Source organism: Pelodiscus sinensis, chromosome 1 (genome assembly GCF_049634645.1).
Source record: "Pelodiscus sinensis isolate JC-2024 chromosome 1, ASM4963464v1, whole genome shotgun sequence".
Taxonomy (NCBI): domain Eukaryota; kingdom Metazoa; phylum Chordata; order Testudines; family Trionychidae; genus Pelodiscus; species Pelodiscus sinensis.
Window position 1 is genome coordinate 156,644,552 of NC_134711.1, and position 22,338 is coordinate 156,666,889.

The 22,338-nt window shown below is 43.5% G+C and overlaps 1 protein-coding gene and 1 pseudogene across 13 annotated transcripts in view; one reads left to right on the top strand and one right to left on the bottom strand.

The window, feature by feature from the left end:
- Nucleotides 1–10,052: 10,052 nt before the first annotated feature.
- Nucleotides 10,053–10,665, bottom strand: LOC102458592 (small integral membrane protein 8 pseudogene; annotated as a pseudogene).
- A 1,288-nt stretch (nucleotides 10,666–11,953) lies between these two features.
- PHLDB2 (pleckstrin homology like domain family B member 2) overlaps nucleotides 11,954–22,338 on the top strand; it is a 95,047-nt gene continuing 84,662 nt past the window's right edge. For 3 of the 13 annotated variants that reach the window (XM_075908492.1, XM_075908493.1, XM_075908501.1), the window contains exon 1: nucleotides 12,492–12,729. The gene's annotated coding sequence lies outside the window, so the exon portion shown is untranslated. Of the gene's footprint in view, nucleotides 11,976–12,487; nucleotides 12,730–12,852; nucleotides 13,035–13,394; nucleotides 13,538–22,338 lie in introns of those variants that run through there. The other 10 variants (XM_075908488.1, XM_075908495.1, XM_075908496.1 and 7 more) reach the window with 8 other exon arrangements.

The window sequence follows — 22,338 nt, forward strand, 5'->3', positions numbered from 1 at the left end:
TTTAAATATAGCACAGTCCTATCTGGTTAGTGAATGAGTCCTGTTTTCCACTATATAATCATAGTACTTAATGTTATGTCTCCTATTGAATGTTATTACTGTTCTTCATTTTAAAAAAATACAAGTACTGTACCTCAAAATAAATAACAAATAATAATTACAAGTTACTTATTCTGGCTGCCTGACATAAGAGTTAGTTTGCTTTAGAGCCCTTAAATTTGTTCATGGTTTTGTGGCTGCTATTCCTTTGATTTCAAGTCAAAATAAACCTGAGACTTATTTGAAGCACTTGGCATTCCTGGCCTTGTGCATTTGCTCCTGGAAGCTTGGTACATACTCAGTGATGTGATTGTGGGCTCAAATTAGCAGCAGGGACTTGATTCTCTTACCACACATGCTAGTTATAGGGTAGTGTACATCCACTGATGGATGTGAAATCAGAATCCGGTTCCGATGTTCAGTAAGTGGCCAGCAGGTCTCAGTTTCTGCACAAAGGCACCAAGCTGCTCCTGAACATGTATGATGCTTTCCTGTGTGATGCTCTCCTGGTGCATTCCCAGGCACCTCCTCACTACCTGTCCTGAGTATGAAGGAATCTTGTCTGTGCCTTAGCTGCTTGAAATCACCAGCCTCTAGCAACAAAAGCTCAGCCTTCCAAGCTTCCGCAGGAGTGGCTCTCTATTTTGGTAGTGACTAGCATATACCAACCTCCACATCCTTGGGCATCTATTGTGTCAGCTTACACCACTTAATGTACAGGTTGATGAGAGAGAATTTTCCTGCCTCTGTTCTGAAGGAGCTAGTCTAAGGCATAATACCTTTTGATAGCCTGCTTTTACCTTACATGCTCAAGAATACGGTTTATTGGTACAGAGCCCTACCCCCTTATATAACACTTGTACATACATTCCATGGTGATATTGAGGAGGGGGGGTTACACTGCCAGGGGCTAACCCTAGCAAACAGTGTCCAGCCTGCAGGCTACTTATTGCCAGGCCTATTCTGAATGAAGGGTTATATGGTAAGGAGCCCTGTAACCCCTGCACTGGAACCAATGAAATGCTTGGTATAGGAGTATATGGGTGATGGGAAAGAAAGTAGCACCTTCCCCTGTGCTATAGTTCAATAAAAATTGCAATCTTCTGTTTTATTCCATACATGTCATTGTTCTCATTTTACTACTGCATCAACATCAGTTGGATTATGTAGTAAACTGGGATTTTTATGGCCTCAAAGCTGTGGAGGAATTAGAGGTTTTGTATCTTAATGTCTCTGTTTGCCTTTTAGTTACATAGCTCTTTGTTATACCATGCATTCATATAGAGGGAAGCAATCATGCAGCTGTTAAAATTAGTGGCAGATCTCAATTTTCGCAGGATTTCCACTGCATGCCAGAAAATCAGCTTTCATTGCTTCCCCTTCTCATCCCCATGCAGACTTCTATTACATTAATGCCAGAAGTATGACATAATGTTTAACAGAAACTTGTTGCTTTTTAACTTTCAGAAATCTGAGCAGTGACTCTAGAAATGAGGGAGGCATGTGGGGGCTGGAACTTCTATTTGGGCGAGAAAAGAGCTGCAAAACTGAAGCATTCAACATAAATGTATTCCTTTTCTTCATAAACTTCTAAATGCTAAAAGCAAGTTAGCAATTATATAACTCAGAAGTAAAATTCTCATACGCATCCACTACTGACCTTTTTCCTTTTTATATTTCCTTTAGCTCAATCTGGAACTGCTATTTTTAGTGTGGCTGTTCATATGTAATTGCCAAGACAATTTATTTCTCATCATTTTAAATGATTTTTTTTTTTGGTCGCTGCTTAGAATAAACCCCTGGGAGTTTGAAACAGAAATGGTTTCCCTACCCATTCTTTCCCCTGCTCTTTCTTCCCTCTTGCATGCATACACACTTGGTTCTCGGCTGTGTTATTGTAAGGTTGCTCATGATGACTGAGTTAATGTTTCAAGGAACTAGTCAGGTTAGGGAAAGTACACATGCAATTTGCACCCAGGTCTGAAGAGCGGAAAAGGAGCCATTCATAGTTTCCTTTTTTAGATTTCAATGTCCTTAAAAATAAACATTGTATAACATGGTATATATTAAAGAATCTTATCATTTGTTAAAGGTTGCCATGTCTTAATTTCTCATGACATGTCTCAGAGGGATAGCCTTGTTAGTTTGTACCTACAAAAAACAATAGGGGAGGTCCTGTGGCACTTAAAGATGAACAGATTTATTTGGGCATAAGCTTTCATGGATAAAACCCATTTAGTCAGATTCCGCACAGCCTGCAAGTAGACCTGAGAAAATCGTTCACTGAAGTGTGCTGAGATTTTACCACTTAAAAGCCTCAATTATTGAACGAAGTGGAGAATAAGAAAACCTGGAGGTAAGTTTTAAGTTAGAATCTTCACTAATAATATGCTTACTTTCCCTGCAGTAAGTAAGCTCTCGTTTCCCTTTAATAATGGGCCTCCTGGAGCAGAGGCACTGCAGCCCTTGTTCTGTTGGTGCTATATGAGGATGTAGGGACATCTGGGCGCTCTCACAGACAGGGGTGCCCAATACTTAAGTGATACACCAGTGCTAATGGATGCGTCCCTGGTGTTACAAAGTTGTTTTATGTCCTAGCATTGTTTAGGAAATGGCACTGTATATAGGACGATTGTTGTGGGAACCGCAACACAGAATGGATACTATTTAGCTCCATTATCCCACATACCCATGGCAGAAAGGGCCCTGAACAGAGAGAAAAGAACAGGATTCAGCTTAGGCTGGCACTAGGTATCCCTAGTCACAGGTACATTCAGGAAAGGAGCTTTATGTTTGGTGTCCTCACTTCTTATGTCAGCAGGATGCCACTTGCTGAAGTTGGGCCCTGTCCTTCAATTGGTTATAGAGTGGGCAGAGCTTAAAAGCTGGCTTCTCCACCTCTACATCCTTAACTAGTTAGAAAAGTCTTCTGTTGGTAGAATCCACATTTGTTTCAGGCTTTTGTTCAGGCTGAGACCTGTGAGGTATTTAGATGGAGTGTGGTTGTTATTTTGGCTGAGTACTTGGTTTTACATTGGATGCTTGTGTACATTCTGGGTGTATGTCCTTGACTTTTGAGTATTTTGTATGTTTTCAAAAGCACCTAGAGTGGTGGAGCTGAGTGATTAACTTATGTACTTGCTTGTTGGTTTTAAATGACCTCTGTCTGGAAAAAAAACAAGATGCCCAAGATTAGAACATGATTCCAAACAGGAGCGGCTCGAGGACGGCTGCGGCAGCTGGTGCCCCAGGCAGAAGGCGTGATGGGTGCCCCTGCCTGCACGGCCGTCAATGGCCATGATGTAATCATGGGACGCCCGGGCCAGCGGCACCCTAGGCAACTGCCTAGTTTGCCTTCCTTCAAGGGCTGCCCCTGATTCCAAAGCTTAGATGCTGCCAACCTTCAAACATTCTGAAATAAGAATGTTGCCTAATGTTCTGAAAGTGAACCAACCTGAATTATCAGGGGGAATGAATTTCACATCTGGGGATCATCTGCTGTGACTTCCCACCCTCCCTCATCAGTGCATATTTAAAGGCTATTAGGCAAGAAGCACCTGAGCTTATGGTGCACACAGAGGCTTTTTTGAAAGCTGCTACTTCATATAAAACCCAAAACACTCAAAACAAAGAGGGTGAAGTGTTCAGTAATAATCTTTTCTGCTTCCCAATGGAGGTTATTAGATATTGTGCCAAGCCTCATGGCTTCTTACTGATTATTCTCAACTTGATCTGAATGAGTTGGAGGGCAAGGACTGAGTCACAGGTAATTTTTGCACAGGCAAGAGCCTAGGAAAGCATCTAACTTCATACAGAGCTCTGTGTTACTTCCATTTTCTGATCATTTTAAGTAACATCTTGGGAACAGAGAAAAGTAGGCATGAGGAGAGAATGGGAAGAGATCAGTTGACTGGAGGCAGTCACCAGGGAGCTGGTTGCAAAATTGATAGAGGAACGATGGTCAAATGGCTGGGAGAATAGCCTATCCTCAAGAGACTGGGTTCAACTGGACAAATTGGAGAAATGGTCTGAGGTAAATAGGATGAAGTTCAATAAAGGCAAATGCAAAGTATTACACTTAGGAAGGAACAATCAGTTTCACATATAAAAAAAGGAAAGCAACTATCTAGGAAGGAGTACTGCAAAAAGGGATCTAGGGATCATAGTGGACCATAAGCTAAAGATAAGTCAATAGTGTATCACTGTTGCAAAAAAAGCAAACATGATTCTGGGATGCATTAACAGGAGTATTGTGAGCAAGACAGGAGAAGTCATTCTTGCACTTTACTCTGCACTGACTGGGCCTGAGATGGACTATTGTGTCCAATTCTGGGCACCACATTTCAAGAAAGATGTGGAGAAATTGGAGAAGGTCCAGAGAAGAGCAACAAAAATGATTAAAGGTCTAGAGAACATGACTTAGGAGGGAAGACTGAAAGAACTGGGCTTGTTTAGTTTAGAAAATAGAAGACTGAGAAGGGACATGATAGCAGTTCTCAAGTACCTAAAGGGGTGTTACAAAGAGGAAGGAGAAAAATTGTTTTCCTTGGTCTCTGATGATAGGACAAGAAGCAATGGGCTTAAAGTGCAGAAAGGGAGGTTTAGGTTGGACATTAGGAAAAACTTCCTAACTGTTAGGGTGGTTAAACACTGGAATACGTTGCCTAGGGAGGTTGTGGAATCTACGACACTGGAGATATTTAAGAGCAGGTTAGGTAGACATCTGTCAGGGATGATCTAAAATAGTGCTTGGTCCTACTGTGAGGGCAGGGGACTGGACCTGATGACCTCTTAAGGTCCCTTCCAGTTCTAGTGTTCCATGAGTTTATTATTCTAACTCCTAGCTCTGCTGAGACTTTTGGCAAATCACATAACTTCAACTATTCTGTAGGAGTGTTTCCTACAGAATATAGGAATATTATTTTATGATGATAAAATACATTAAAGGCTGTGATTCACTTCGGATATTATGGTAATAGTTGCATGACAGAGGACTGGAAAAGTGCCACAGCTGGACAGACAGCCCAAAAGGGCCTCAAACCAGGCTGAACACTGTGTGGTGGGACCCATGGGCTTATATTTCATTGCATTGTAGTAGATGAATTAGAATGCTGTCTATGGGCCAAAGGCTGACCTTGTGCCCATCAATTGGATTTGGAGTTAACTTTTCTGAGCCATTGTAATTACTATATTTGAAACATTACATTTTCTGGTGGTCTTAGCAAAGAAAATTCATACTTCTTGAAGCAAAATGCAGGACTATGTAGCACTTTAAAGACTAACAAGATGGTTTATTAGATGATAAGCTTTCGTGGGCCAGATCCACTTCCTCAGATCAAATAGTGGAAGAAAATAGTCACAACCATATATAACAAAGGATACAATTTAAAAAAATGAACACACATGAAAAGGACAAATCACATTTCAGAACAGGAGGGGGATGCGGGGGGGGGGGGGGGGAAGGAAGGAAGGTAAGTGTCTGTGAGTTAATGATATTAGAGGTGGGGAAAGGTAGATGTCCGTGAGCTAATAGTATTAGAGGTGATAATTGGGGAAGCTATCTTTGTAATGGGTAAGGTAGTTGGGGTCACTTCTTGAGTGATTATTGACCAAAGGCCTATTTGTAGAGCCTAATGCCTGGAATGCCTAAAAGCTTGGCAGTTCATGACCAAATATTCAAAAAGTCATCATTTTCTTGGACTGAGCCATCGGTCAACGGATCTCATCTTCCATGATGCCATTGGTGAGCAACTAAACCAATCCTTGATTGGCAGAGCAGATTACAGATGTCACACAAAAAGCTGCCAAATGCAGGCACTGTAAGTTCTTTTTGGATCCTGTGCTTTTCCTGCAATGCCTGGATACGCTGACTCTCAAAGCAATTAAGAGCCTGTACAATGGTTTATCACTAAGACAATCTGTCCTGAACTATAGTTTCCAGATCACTGGGAGATATGCAGCATGACTTCATATTGGCCTTTAAGATGTCTTTATAGTGCTTATACTGACCACCGATAGAGCGCTTTCTATGAGCAAGCTGGCCATAGAAGACCATCTATGGTATCCATGTATCATCCATCCTTATAACATGACCAATCCAGTTAAACGGTTTGTTCATAAGCATTGCTTCTATGCCCATGACACCACACAGCTTAAGAACCTCCGTATTAGGAATTTTGTCCCACCAATTCATGTGGGCAATCTTCCTCAAACAACGCATATGGAACTGATCAAGCTTCAAAACATGGCGACGATATATTGTCCATGACTCCGAAACATACAGCAGGACATTCAGGACAACTGCCTGATAAACTGCAATTTTGGTATGGAGTTTAATACCATGGTCATTCTATAGCATTTGGTCAATTTTCCAAAGGCAGCGCTGCCTTTGGCTAGTCGAGCAGAAACATCATGATCCACATTTATGCTAGAAGACAGTACACTTCCCAGGTAGCATAACTTGTCAACAGCCTTAAGGACCGTATCAGTAGCAGTAATCACTGGAGTGCTGGGCTCTTTCCAGACAAGCTGAGGCATAACTTCTGTCTTCTTGAGGCTCACTGTGAGTCCAAAACGTAGTGACACCCTGAATTGAGGTTATTTACAGTATCAAAGTCTGATTACATTAATCATCAGCGCACTCCTATACATGGAAGCATGCTGATTCCCGTGGGGATGGGGCAGAGTTCTTAATCTGATTAAGAACACTGATACCCCTATCTAAATTAGTGGATCAACTCCCTGATGACTGGAGGGAAGAAGCTTCCAGCCTAAGTTTAGTAGAAATTCCTTTGATCACTGACAGAGCCATTTCACTGTGGTAAATAATGAGTTACTTATCTTAGTAATGGAGACACTTTGATGTAACCAGATAGTATTGACAGAAAGTGAATTAAGTGGATAAACTAATCAAATCTCTATCAGTCTGATTCTTTAATAAAGCTAAACCCTTTCAGATGAGCAGTTTGTAGGAGAAGAGTTAATGCTATAATTGCTTTGTGACATTTGATGAAAGTGAGTGGAAGGTATGATTTCCATAACTGATCAGGCACTGGCCTTCAAGTTCAGAATTCATCTCCAAAAGTGGCCAACATGTGATTCACAGGTATGTAAAACAAGGCTGGTACAATTCCTTTCTTGACTCCTGCAGTGTGATATTTGATTACCTGTAACTTACATCAATAGCTTTTGTGATGATATTTCTTGTAATAAATGGAAGAAGATTTAACCCAAGCTACAGGGACATGTCTATTGGTTTGAATTTAGATTTAGTTTATTTATTTATTTATTTATTTTGCTGCTCAGTAGAACTCTCTGTTGTATGATGACATAAACTAATGGGTGTTTTTATTAAACTTGCTGCCACGGGTATAATTTGTGAGTGCTTTTGTGAGCTGAGAGGTCCTTTTAAATACAGTGGTATTCCAAACTTGAAGTACTGGAGAAGGAATGCTGAGTTTCTTTCTCAGAAAACAGACATTGTGAGCCATAAAATATTCAAACATGGTTTTGTATTCAAGAGCATATAGTGCATGTTTGTTCTCAAAACCAGCTCATCCTGTGTGATGCTAACTGAAGGATAACAGGAGCTCTGACTGTGCTTGTGAGTTTGCCATCAGCTTGTAAACAGGACTGAAGATAGGACACCAAAAGATATAAACATTTGAGACTGAGAGTTATTTGACATTTCAGGAAAAGTATAGTCTTATGGCAGCATTCACATGAGAGAGGTACAATGAATGCTAATCAGACTTCTATAGTCCAATGGCAGAGCAGCATAGACAAGCCCCCAGTGTCTTGCATAAAATCATTGTCCTACTTGAAGAGTCTGTAAGTACAGATGGTTCATTTTTGTGAGCTAAGCTGTTGTATAGTATTAACCTGTTAGATAACAGCTGCTGTGATTCACTGCACAGTGATCCCTCTATTACCTGTACTTACCATAACAACATCAGAAAGCATCCTTAATGCTTGTGGAGTCCATTGAAAAAATATTAGAAGAAAGATCATAGAATCATAGAATACTAGGACTGGAAGGGACCTCTAGAGGTCATCGAGTCCAGCCCCCTGCCCCCATGGCAGGACCAAATACTGTCTAGACCATCCCTGATAGACATTTATCTAACCTACTCTTAAATATCTCCACAGATGGGGATTCCACAACCTCCCTGGACAATTTATTCCAGTGTTTAACTACCCTGACAGTTAGGAACTTTTTCCTAATGTCCAACCTAAACCTCCCTTGTTGCAGTTTAAGCCCATTGCTTCTTATTCTATTCTCAGAGGCCAAGATGAACAAGTTTTCTCCCTCCTCCTTATGACACCCTTTTAGATACCTGAAAACGGCTATCATGTCCCCCCTCAGTCTTCTCTTTTCTAAACTAAACAAACCCAGTTCTTTCAGCCTTCCTTCATAGGTCATGTTCTTTAGACCTTTAATCATTCTTGCTGCTCTTCTCTGGACCCTCTCCAATTTCTCCACATCTTTCTTGAAATGTGGTGCCCAGAACTGGACACAATACTCCAACCGAGGCCTAACCAGTGCAGAGTAGAGTGGAAGAATGACCTCTCGTGTCTTGCTCACAACACACTTGTTAATGCATCCCAGAATCGTGTTTGCATTTTTTGCAACAGCATCAAACTGCTGACTCATATTCAGCTTGTGGTCCACTATAACCTCTAGATGTGCTTCATTGTTAGAAGATGTGAAGATGTGCTTCATTGTTAGAAATGACTCAATAAAACACCTGTCCTGGCTGCCATGTACAGGGGCCAGTGCCGGAGGGGGTGCTAGCCAGGGGAGATCGCTGGGGGGGGGGGGGGTGAATGGCTAGCAGAAGCAGGGCTGGCTGGGAGGTGGGCCAGGGGAGATCGTGCGTGGGGAGGAGGAGAGGGAGAGGAGAACCGGCTGGCAGAAGCAGGGCGGGCCGGGGGGGGGGGGATGGTGGGAGCAGTGGGGCTGGCCAGGGGAGATTGCGGGGGTGGGAACTGGCTCGTGGGGGCAGTAAGGCTGGCTGGGGGAGACCGCGGGGTTGGCTGAGGAACTGACCGGCGGAAGCAGGGCTGGCTGGGGGGCAGGAGCAGTGGGGCTGGGCCAGGGGAGATCGCGGTGGGGGGGAAACCATCTCGCAGGGGCAGCAGGGCTTGCCAGGAGAGATAGGGAGAGAATCGGCTGGCAGGGACAGCTGGGCTGGTGGGGGGGAGGGGGAAGGGAGAATCGGCCAGCGGTGAGCAGGACAGTTCAGGGCGCACTCAGATCCTAAATAAAAATGTAAAAGCAGTGCCTTTTAAATATTCCCACTGCTGACAGTGAGGTTTAAAGGCACTGTAATGTGTCAGAATGGAGAGAACCTGGTGCATTCACCATCCGGAATGAGAATATGGATAAAAAATTCCAAAGATGGTGTCAGCTTTCTGAAAATAAATGAGCCCCTTTTCAATACATGATGTGGTGGTGCAGGGTTTTATTGGATTGCAGTCCATTTTTCCAATCCATATTCCCTTAACTTGCTGGTAAGAATAGTGTGGGTGGCCGTATCAAAAGCTTTGCTAAAGCTGGCTCTGGGGGCTTTGGGAGGACCAAAATCACCATATTTGCATATTTGTAATTTGCTTAATGAATATGCAAATATACAAATGAATGTTACCGGTCCTCCAAAAGCTCGTGAATGGATTTACTGGTCCCCGTATCAAAAAGTTTGGGAACTCCTGAGCTAGATCATAACTAACAGATTTCCAGTAAATGATGGTAATAATTAACACTTTTTATATAGTGTTTTGCATTTTCAAAATATTACAAAAATTCACCAATCCTCACAGGACCCTTATGTGTGGTAGGTAATGTTGTTATTCCTTCTTCACTCAGTGGGAAACAGTGAAAAATTAATTGACAAGGCCACACAACAAGGACCAAACTCTGAATTCAGAAGTGTCTGGCTGACTGTCCAATCTGCCAGAGTAGTTTATATGTCAATGAATTTACTTAAAAAACAAGGAGTCTTGTGGCACTTGAACTAACAGATTTATTTGGACTTAAGCTTTTGTGGGCAAACCCCCACTTCATCGGATGCTGTTGTTTTTCCTGAGACAAACTCACGCACCTAAGACTTGAATTTTTTAGTTCTTAACCTTTTTGTTACTGTGTATGTCTTCTGAAAAGTTTATAGGTACAGGTATGACATTGTAAAATGGAATAAAAATGGGATTTAATTTTATATACATCATTCCAAAAATTGCATAGAACAGTTAGCAGCCACCTAATTTAACATTAACAATTCAGATGCCTACTTTGCCAATCACTCCTTTCTCTTTTCTCTGTTATTAAGCAGCTTCTTTAAACCCACTTTGAAGTCTTTCTCCTCATGTACCTGGCTCCTTCACTGTTAACAGCTTCAAGGAGGTCCCTTTTATTCTCTTATGTTGCATGTAAATAGCCAATGTAGGCCACATACAGGGTAATTGTTATGAGTCCAAAAGCCATAACAAGTTTGTTAGGTTTAATGAAAAGCCTTGGATTCACAGGTGGGAACAGGGTGGTTGTAGGGATATCTGAGTCCTGGAATTTGACTGCCTCTCTCTTTGGGTGCTGCTTTTTTGAATATTTGGTGGCTCAGGTGCTGAGGGCATCTTGATTAATGATGACTCATTACCTGGGTGCTGCCCCAGAGCCAGTCCCAAGCAACATCCAAGCACATGGGGCCTCCAGCCTATTAGGTGCACCTGGTGCCATCTCCTTGGGCAGCAGTTGCCCAGGAGCTAGTGTTACTGGGGTCCCTTCCTCTCTCCTTCACCCTTCTGACTTGAAATTTTACTTTTGAAGTTTATAATGTCCCAACTAAGTTTTCTTTGATGATGATCACAAGTCAGTCACTAGCCTCATTTTGCATGTGTGTTACTGTAGGGAAGATTTCAGCAAGAGACATTGGCTTATGGTTCTCCAGGTAGCACAGTGTTTCCCAGCCAGGGTTCCGCAGAACTCTAGGGTTCCGCAGACCATCGTCAGAGGTTCTGCAAGAAATCGTGGCATAAATAAATACAATTTTTTTTCTTACAATGTAAGTTGACATATATATATAACAGCTCTTTACAAATAGTGTGTGTCTAGACTGGCAAGATTTTGCCAACTGTTTACACTGGCTGCTTGAATTTGCACAAGAGCACTGACGTTCTCATGTAAGAATTCAGTGCTTCTTGCGCAAGTATTTTAACGCTCCCGCTCAGGGATAAGCCCTCTTGCACAAGAATATTTGCGCAAGAGGGCCAATGTAGACAGGCACCTTAATTTTTTGTGCAAGAAAGCCCGATGGCTAAAATGGCCATTGGAGCTTTCCTGCGCAAAAGCGTGCCTATACTGGGCACGGATGCTTTTGTGCAAAAGCATTATTTGCACAAAAGCATCTGTGCCAATCTCGAAGCTCTTTTGCGGAAATACTTTTAACAGAAAAACTTTTCCATTAAAAGTATTTCTGCAAAATCATGCCAGTCTAGATGCAGCCATAAATTTTCCTGACAATAATTTAGCAGTAATTGTATTGCACTCCCCACTGTCAACTTTTCCTGGCCAAACAAATGTTTTCAGAGGTAGGGGTTCCTCCACAGGAACAAGGTTGGGAATCACTGATAGCAGTTGGAGCAACTGAGCTTTTCACCACTTAGTAGGTTAGCTGACCAAGTGGGTTAGCGGGCAGTACTACCATGCAGATGTTGCAGCTTCTTTTTCTGAAACCCCAGGGCATGCAAAGCAGCCTGACTCAACCAGCAAGTGGCCTCAAGTTACTGGGGAAGCAGGGCAGATAAACACACGCTGGGCATCTGTGCAATGCAGGCTGCAGCGTGCACACCTCCTTTTCCTGGGGCTCGTCTGCCGCCACTCCCAACTCAAGCGAAAATCTGCCCTGCGTTTTTCTGAGCAATCAACTCCGCTTGGTCACAGTCGGGTAGGAAATCGACTCATCCCTTGATGTGGGGTTTGCTAAGCGCCGACAGGCAGCTCGCTGGAAGTTTGCTGAAGCTTTGCTCACTGTAGAATTGCGTAAGCGCCCTCCCTCCCCCCCCCCGGCTCACAGCATGGGCCAGGAGTGGCGTCACCGAACTCCCCCGCGTGTGCCTGGGGCGGGAAGGGGCGCGCGCGGTGCCCCTCCAGCGCCACTGCCCAGCCGCTGGGGAGCAAAGGGGCGCAGCGCGGGCCGGGTTCCAGCTTGGCTCGCACGCCTCAGAGCGCCCAATCGTGCCATGAACCGCGAGGCGCGTTTCGCGGTGTCCCAAAGCACCGGGGAGTAGCCCCCATTATTTCAGCTGCAGAGCCCCCCTTCCCTTCCCCCCTTTGTTTGCCTCTGGCTTTCCAGCCTTGCTTAGTTTTCCCGTTCTTGCAATTTCCCTGTTCCCTCCCCTCGTGCCTGTCCCCTCTCCCCCCCCTTTCTTCCCTTCTCTTTGTTTCTGCTCTTCCTCCTGCTTTGCCCCCCCTCCCCCTGCCGCCGCCCCAGCTCGCAGGCGGCTTCCCGGCTGTGTGAGCCCCGGGGGCAGGAAGGAGGCAGCCCCTGCGAGCCGGGCTGGTTTTGGGTTGGGGGCCGGGCTCGGCGTGGGGCGGCGCTGGGGGGAGGGCGGGCCGCTTTCGGCTGGGGCTGGGCGGCGAGGCCGGCTGGCGGGGGAAGGAGAGGGATGCGCAGCGGGCAGCTGCTGCCGGAGGAGGAGGTGAGTGCACGTTCAGCCCGCCGTGTGCTGCTTGCGCGTCTAAGAGCGTGTGCGCCTGTGTCTGTCTCTGAGGGGTGTGTGGGGCGGGGGATCTGGGGACAAAACAGTTGGGTTGGGGGGAGCAGTGAGCGTAAGGAAGGAGGCGTGGGGAGATGCTTGTGCTTGGGACAGGGATTCCCTTTGAACTCCCTCAGCCCCCCTCCGGGGCCAACTGGTTGCATCAAAGTAGTTCAGTCGTTTTCCAGCCTCCCCTTGAAATGTGGACAACCCGCTCATTGAAATTCCTGGGGGCAAACGCTGATTTGGTAAGAGGGGGAAAGGGGGGTGGGGGGTCAGAAGCTGCCTGTGGGAGGAAAATGGGGCTATTCTGACTTGCTTTAAACAGCCTGTGTAAAAGGGGCTTCAGCCAAGACAAAGTGAGCGATTCAAAGCACCCCTTTAAGGATTGCTAAAAGGGGAGGATTGGAGGAGGGGTGCTAAGTGGAGATTTCCTGTTGGGGAAAAAACAGAAGACAGAACCTACTTAAAAATCACAAACCTACTCAAATCTTTCCAAATGTCCCACTGTCGCGGGATCTAAGTAGTTTGTCTGTTCTTGAAGGAAGGAGGCTTTTGTCTCGTCCCTGCTTTTCATAATTTTCATAATTCATACATTTGATTTAAAGGTCACATGCGCCTCCCAAGGGACCCATTGGTTGTGGGGAATGCCTCTGCTACGAAAATGGACCAAGGGTCGCTTTCTGTTTGTGTTCGGAGAACTAATGACTGAGCTAAACAGTTTCCATCCATCGCCAGAGATCTGTAGCTGGTACTTTGATTGGACGATGACCTCTGTTGTTTACAGGATTGTGTGTTAGCTTCTGGATTTATACATGTTTATAAAATACTGTAAAAGTAACTTCCATTCCTTCTCATTGGCCCTTTCAACCTCGTTTTCCTCTCATTTGTATTTTTCCTCTTCTGCTAGATAACACACATTGTTGTGACTTTCCTTTTACTAAACAAAGCCCTTTCTCCCTCCCCCTCGGCCTTATCCTAGCCAGTGGGGATTCCAGACTGTTGCATTTGTGTAGTCAGCAACAGGCTGGGATGCTGTAAACCCAGGCTGGAGTCCTGATTGTACAATCCAGCAGAAAAGCACAGCTGGGATGTGCAAGAAGGAAGTATTCAAAATCACTGATCTCTTACCTGTTAGCAGGGAGGGGACAGAGCAAGACTAAGTTAATGACTCTTTGTTTTATTACTGTTGATTCTTTTCATGTTTCCTCCAGCACAATAAACCTTTAAAGCTTTCCTGATGTTTTTGACTGCCACAGGGGAGTTCAGTTTATGAGCAGTTCTACCTAGGCACAGATATAATTAAAGAATGTGGATCTAGCATGAACTCTGATTGTCTTGAATTAATACTGACTTTTAAACTGTTTGCCAGTGGTGATGGTGGAGAAAGTGGTGGGTTCTAAATTTGTCTCATAGTGATGCAGCCCCAGATATTCTGTTTACAGATCAGCTCCATCCCACAAAACTAAACCATCAGCAATCGGAGCACAGGCTGGTACCCCAACCTATTCTGAGGAATTTCTTCTGGCTCAAGCTGGGGAAGGTCAGAGGTGTGGGCTGTACTTGGACTCTTTGACTTGGCAATGGTTCTTAAACAGAACCCAACACAGATGTATTACCGCACCCCCAGGGGAGATGTGTAATAATGCCATTCAGAATGTGGATGAGTGTGTAATCATCTGCTTATGGTATGTGTGCGCTCTGTTTCAGGGGGAGAGGGATAGGAGAGAGGCAATTTTACTTGTTTTCAAATTTAGCCCTCACTCTGTTTAGGTCCCCATCCCTGCCCCACAGGCATGGTAGTGACTGGGGAAAGAAGGAATGGCAAGGAGAAATACTCCATATCCAGCTGGATACTGACTGAGAGGCAGTCTTTTATGCAGTTCTGTGTATATCTGTGCTGCATATTTCTTTTTAGAACAGTATGTTTCTGTTTTGTCAGCCACATGAAAGAATGTCCTACTGGTATTCAAAGCTACTTGGAGAATTTCAGCCTGATGTAGTGAGGACTGCAGTGACAGCTTTCAGGGCCATTTGTTCAATACATGTGAATGTAGGTAACTTCACACTTGATAGAAAGCTACCTACCTGATAGCTGTGCTCTACTGTGTAAATACTTCTTGAAATTATATAAGATCCTTATGAGGACTAGGTGAGGGGAATATGTACAAGATGAAGTTATCCCAGTATAAATTAATATTAGCTTAAAAAACTAATTATTTTAAGTGGTATATGTTGAAAATTGGAGGCCAGTCACGTGAGGCAATGAGTTGTGCAGCTTTTAATTTTGAAGGCTGGAGGAAAAATGATGTACCACAAGTGAACATGAACTTTACAGTCTTACTCTGGTTTCTTCTTTGCACTCTTGTGATCGCTGATCGTGGTCCAATTCCTCACAAACCGATATTTCTAAAGGATAGCCAAGCCTAAAACAATGATATATTTTAGGTGTTCAGTGAGGGGCACTGGCAGAGCCATTTGGCAGGGCAGATTAAGAAGATAGATTTTAGCCGCCAGGTTATGGATACACTGAAACCGAGAGTGATAAGGGAACCAGAGAGGCCAAAAAGTAGGAGATAACCAAGCCAAGTGTTTTTAAAGATGGAAGAAAGGGGCAGAGAAGAGTGGCTGGATTTTTTTAAAAAAATGTAGTGGTGAAAGTAATAACCGGAACCACCTAGTGACTACCTGGCCTATGGGAATGGCCGGAGGGGTTGAAAATAATAATAGGTTACAAAGTTGAGTGACTGAACGTGGGTGGCCTTGACAATAATTATAATCATATATTATAATCAAATATTATAATCATCAGCAGTGCAAGAACAGAAGTACGCCTAAAAGGAAAGATTAGCTCAGTTTTTATCATGTTGAGTTGGTGGGATATCCAAAATTACACATCAGAAAGGCAAGCACGATAGTGGCTACAGAGGTGATTTGTCCTAAAGCATTGGTTCTCAGACTGTGGTCCCAAAGCGCGTCTGCCTTATAGGTTGTCTGCAGCTTGAGCTCAGCCCCCTCCCATGCAACAGAGGGGGCCCACCTGGCTCAATGCAAACCTTCCTGTGGATCGCTGTGGAAACAGCAGTACACGGAGCCGCTTGCTCTGCCTCTCTGCAAGCCGGATCTGGTGGGGAAGGTCGGGGCTTATTTCACACCCCTCCCCCACCACATGCCCTTGAGTGGGAAGCCAGAGTTGGTGCTCCAGCCTTGTGGCTATATGGTGACCACAATCCTGGAGCAGCTGCATGGACTCCCCACTGCAAGAGGAGGGGCTGAGCTTGAGCCATGGACCACCTGTAAGGTGGCCGCGGACCACTATTGAGAACCACTGCCTTGGACTTAAGTCTTAAGATAAAGAATGGCCAAGAAGCCTTTGTGAGGAGTACCTTGTTTTATAGGGAGGAGGCAAAATCCAGACTGCCAGATGATCTTAAGGAAATGAGATAGGAAATTGTGGGAGTAGTTAGAGAGGGATGTTATCAAGGAGCTTGGCAGTAAAATAAAGAGAGACAACAATAGCTGAAAACATCAGGGTAGCTTTAAGGATAAGGGAATTTAAGCACTGCTTGAACAATGATGACAGGAAGGAGCGAATTCCACCCTGGGAACTTGGAATATTGGGTGGGAATGAAGCAGAGGGTTGGTTAGATGTAAATAGGAAGTCCACCTTGATATCCGAGACAGGACTAATGAAGCAAAAATGTGGAATGGCAAGTACAAGTCACTTTGTAGATCACATCTATCTTCACCATTTGAAGATGATCTGAGAAGAGAGATGGGGAAATGTGCTGTTGGGGGTGATGGTGTAAAACTCAGAATGGTATATAATGCAGGAACTAGTTTGCTTCATTTTAATTTGTCATGGCAAGCAGTTACATCTGCTTGTGCATTGTCAATACTTATAGTACACCTTTCTGCAAACCAGGTGTGGGGCCCTTAGTCTGAGCTCTACATTGATACCTTGTACAGTGGGATTTGGCCTGGGGACTGCTTGAGAGCCCCCACCCTGAGTTCTGATCTGGATATATGTGCCCACACAAAGTCACTGCAAAATGAAGGGTGTCATTCCCTCTGAAAACACACTGTTGTCCACCCACATGAACTGGAGCCCTAAAACATAAACTTCATCAAGCTTAACTCCTCTTTCCTATACCAGAATCTTTTATAAGTGGAATGATATTTGAGTTGAACGGTTTTCTTACTTGCCACAAATATTTCACTGTTCTGATGGTCATCTACCCTTCTGGATATACATTAACAGAACAATCTCTTGAACCCTTCTTCAATAAAATGTAGCTGTATTCATTAAGATAGACCTGTATCACAGTTAAAGAGCACAATAGCAACAGTGCTTCTTGTCAATTTCTGGCCATTTTCACTGTAACTATAGTAATTTTTAGGCATCTAAAGTGCTTTTGATGAAACACATTTAATATGGAACTGTGTAAGCTTCTCTAAAAAAGCTGGAAAAAGAATAAGGCATAAAGAGCTAGAGGGGACACTCAGATATATGGGACAAGAGTGATAAAAAGACAAAATTAGGCTACTTGGTAAAAGAAATAAAAGAGAAAATTTCTTAAGATAAGTGGTGGCTGAAGGAAACTGATCAATGAAAAGAAACTGACAAATGCAAAGTGGCAGTAAAAGACATAGGATCAAAGAAAACTAGATAAAGGATAAAGAACATGCAAGAGACAGTTGGAAAAGGAACAGTGTAATAGACAGCGAAAACATCCAGAACATCTGAAGATTAAAAAAAAAATGTAAGAGCAGAAAAGCCTTGGAGCTGTTGTGTTTAGTGTATACATTCTGGGGCTTATTCAGCTTTGTGTGTCAAACTCATTAAACCTGGTAGTTGCATACACAAATCTCCTCAAGGAGAATTTAAATGCCATTACTGGTGTCAGTTAAGACAGGATGTAAAGGGATAAACTTTTGTTTTTATTTTATTTTATGATGTATAAAGTTGGAATCACTATTTATTTTGTTTTCCAAAAATCCTCCTCTTTTCGCCTCAGTAATTTACCTTAAAGTGCTGGGAATATGGATCTAGTGTTGGCTTCCCTGTCTTTTTTTAGATAACCCTCCAGAGGTAGGGATGTAAAATCCTGTTTAATTGGCTAACTAGTTAAACATATTTTAACCCATTAACTGATTAAAGCAGCGGGAGGAGGGGGGGTGCTCCAGACCAGCTGGAGCAGCCTATCTTGTCCGCTGCTTAATTGGAACTCCCCTCATCCCCCACGGACAGAGGCTGCTCCAGTGTCCTAGCCAGAGCAGTCCTTGCCTGCAGGGCCCCTGTGCCCGCCTCAGGCAGGGGCTATGCTGGAACAGCCCCTGTCCGCAGCTAGCCCACAGCAAGACTAGAACAGCTCCTTGCCCACAGCAGGAGAGAAGCTGCTCCAGCCTCCCCAGTTAACTGGTTAAACTTTCACGTCCTTATCCAGAGGAGTAAGAAACTAGAATTAAATAGGTTATCTGTTTTTATTCTTTTACAACCCTCAGGGCTAGAGATGTAAATTCTTTTTCTGTGGGAACTTGGCAGAAATGGATGTAGGCTTACAGCCAGCATGAAAAGACTTCCACTTGCAAATATATTTTTGAGGTCTTGATTTATAAGCTTTTCCAGCATACCCAACATTTTAACAGGAAAATATGTAATGGAACACTGTTAGAGGAATATAGAAGTAGCATGTTATTGTTGGGGTGGGTATTTTCAGGCCATAGTGATAACAGTGGACTCTTAGTTTCAACTACCTGATGGGGAAATAATCCTTTAAAAATGGAGAATATAAAACTTAACTTGGGAAGGAGGGAGGTTACTTGCCCTTCTCTTTCACCCCCATTTCACTCCATGGATTTGATTGTGGTTTTTTAAAAAGGTATTATTTTTGTTACTGGTGGTTTTGTGCTTGTGCAGAATGAATTAACTATATCCAGCTGGAGATGTGAAGTCTCCATATGGCCTCAATCACCTAAAGTAGCACAGAGGAAACAATGGCTTATATGACTTCAAATTAGGAAGGAAATGAAATCTATTATTAAATTATTCAGTGTGTATGCAAATGTTATTTTAAATCTATTGCCTTCATATTCAAGGTGTGTGGAATCTTTAAGAAGGTTGAGATTGTGAACCAATGGTATATATTGGCTAGAAAATTCTTAAATTATAACTTTATCCAAGGAATGTCCCTAATTAACTAATAAATCTTCAGCTTTTTGCCAGTTTTCAGTTGGGCACTGTCAGCAAAGATTTTCTTATGTCAGCTCTTAAACATCTCATTTTATAATCACTGAACCATAATATTCATAGGAAATTCACGTTTTCCATTTCCAAAATACATTTAAAATTGTCATCTTTCATGGAAATGATTTAAACTTAATTTGTGGTTTGAATTTCTTTAGTGTAACAAAAATAGCAGAACCAACCACTAGGACAACATCAATTCATATGAAGTCGTGTGCTCTAATGTTTTTCCCCCTGGAAAAAAAGTCTTATGATTGTGCACAATTTTTTCTTCAATAAAAAATAAAAAGAGCAATGTGAAAAGCCTAATTTGGGGGTATTTTTTTTGGTATAGCTGAAGTCATTCTTTTGATAAAATGGATGCGATCCAGAAGTGTTGTAGGCAGACAGGGCTGAAAAATTGTGGTGTTGCTTTTTGTCCCTAAAGAGTGCCTTCTCCAATGTCCCATGTGACATTTCCTTAGAGGAAAAAGGATGCTTCCTCTGCTACTTCCTTTTCCACATCAGGAAAGTTGTAGGACTACAAGAGAAAGACTCTAATACAAAATCAAATGGATGCTTAAATTTAAGGTTTGAAAAACAGCGTGATTTAATTTTTAGCATTTGTAAAAGGTGCCAGGTTGCCAAGTGTCGACACCAAAAACCTCTACTCACTTAATTAGACTTTGTGCTCATTAGCACCACCAAAACAGATGTAAAAATCAGCCTGTATCATAGATAGCTAAGGACTGAGCATTTCCAGGGCACTTCTGGTTGCATCTGGGCATTTGATGTTGCTCAAGGTTAGGGTTGCCAGATGATTTAACAAAGAATACCGAACCCCCCCACTTCTCCCAAAAAAGCCACCACCGGGAATAAATTTTGTCGAGGAAAGAAAAAAGTCCCTCAGAACAGAATTGTGGAGAAAAACAACAACAAAAAATAATAACATACAAAAAAGTGTTTTTTAAAGGAGGCTGCCCCTTTAAAGTGGCCACCATCTTGGGCACCATTTTTAAAACGCCTCAGCTCCCAGCTCCAAACCGGTAAGCACAGGGAAGCCGGGGGGGGGGGGGGGGGGGAGGAGGGAGTGCAGAGGAGAGCCAGCTGGGGCTGGGGACCATTGGGGGGGTGCAGGAGTGGCTTTGTGAGTTGCACTTTTGGGAACAAGAGCCGCATATGGCTTGCGAGAGCCGCGGGTTGGCCACGGCTGGTGTTGAGGGAAGCATCACGTGGCCAGCTCCTGGGTCTCTGCTGGTCACGTGGGCCAGAGCAGTGTGTGCTCCGCTCGAGCACCCTCCCATCCCGGTGCCCCCCCTAGCATGGCACCCAGTTTCCCCACCCCCCGCTGCCCTTCGCTGCAACTCTGCCATGCTCCTCACTCCCCCGCCCCCGCCAGACGTGGCAGGAGAAAATTGTCCCAGGGAAAAATTTCCATCCCAGGGAAACAGGAAATACCGGACATTTCACATGTCCAGTATTTCCTGGGTTTTTTTTATCATACAAAGCTCGCAAATACCGTACTGTCTAGGTGAATACCAGACACCTCGCAACCCTACTCAAGGTTGTAGTTTATTGTGTTTTTTTTGTGGGGGTGCAAAGTGAGATGGGGGAGAAGAATGTAGATACATTTTTATATTCCTGCCTTGCAGTTTTCTTCTACAGAATTGGTATTGTCCTCTGAAGTTGTGGCCATAGTTGCAGCTCTGTAACAATGTATGGATACTGTATGTTCATCTGATTTGGGGGATGCTTACTGTATGAGTCTGTTGGTTTAATTTAATACCAGACTATAAGGAAAAAAAACAAGGAGAAAGAGGCAGAATACTATAAGAGCAGTGACCCTTCAGCAAACACAGAAGGATTGCTAGAGGATAATGGCAGAGCTATTGGCTCCAAGGAGTCTGGATTGACTTCTTGCTGAGCCTATCAGACTGTTTTTGGGCAGAGTGGTCAAATCCTAGAAACTGACAAGAACAGAGGAACTTGTGATTAGTTTAAAGAGGCACCCTCAAAAGAGGAGATGTTGAGGGAGGGGCAGAGGGAACCAGTCCTACTCATGACCCACAAGGTTGTCTGCAGAAACAGCTGTTCATTCCCCCTGGGTCATCTAGCATTGGCCACTGTTGGAAGACAAAATACTTGGCAAGATGGACCTTGGCCTGACCAAGTATGGCCATTCTTATGCCTTATGTGGAAGTCAGATCAGGGTGTAAATCACTAATCCAAGTGTGTGTGGATGAATGTGAACAGATAAACTATGCGTTTTGATCTCTCATTTTCCCATAATTTTATATTCACAGCATTATCTGATTTGTAACAAAATAGATTTGAAAAAGATAAGTTTGATCAGGCGATAGAAATCTGTTTTAATTACTAATACTATCGCTAAAAGTAATTTTTTATTTTACTCTCCATGTTAATTTCTATATGAGCAGTGATCACCATGAAATCCTTAAAGGTGACATGCAAAAGATTTTTTACAATTGTGCTTCTTTATAATTTTTATTAAGAAGGCCTGACAGGTTATGTTTTTAGTTTTTTTACTTTGTGCCTAATAATAGCAAAAATGTCAAGTTTGGGTTAGCTGATTTAATTAAAAGTTCTTTTTGAGGGAGGTGATAACACAGATGTGTGTTGAGAACTCTCAAACATGAAATGAGATAATGTGATATTTAATCTTCCATTGCCCAATAAACCGGGAAATCATGTATTCATAAAAATAAAGAAAAATGTGGTTTTCATTCAGAAAGTTGAAAACACTTCCCTGCTTGGTTGCTCACCAAGTGTTCTTTCTCTTGTCATGTTCTAATTTTATTGCTTACAAGGTTGCCATAGAGTCTTCCATAGGAGATAAGATCTGAACTTCCAATATAAAAACAATCAGATTTTTCTTTGTTTTTAACAAAAGCCTTATCAGATGACTTCATATTTCACAAAGCTGGAAAAATAGGGACAAGTTTGAATGTGGTTTCTCCCCCTTTTCCTTTTAAATACTGCATTAAAGATATTTTAAAAGGTATAAGGTTTTAAGTCACAACTACAGGTGGGACCTCCCTGGTCCGGCACCCTCAGGACCTAAGTGGTCCTAAAACACGGAGTTTGCTGGACAGGGGGAGGTCAAGGCTCCCCTCCGGCCCTGCTCTCCACTGCCAGCCCCACTGCCCCCATCCTTGCTGGGGCCACACTCCTCACAACTGGGGACATCAGTCCGGCTGCTCTCCTGGCCTACGGCCCCGCTGCCTCTGGCCAGGCTGGGGTTCCACTTCCTGCTGTGCTGGCCCCAGGCAGGGCTGTGCTCCTGGGTGCTGGCCTCATTGCCTCCA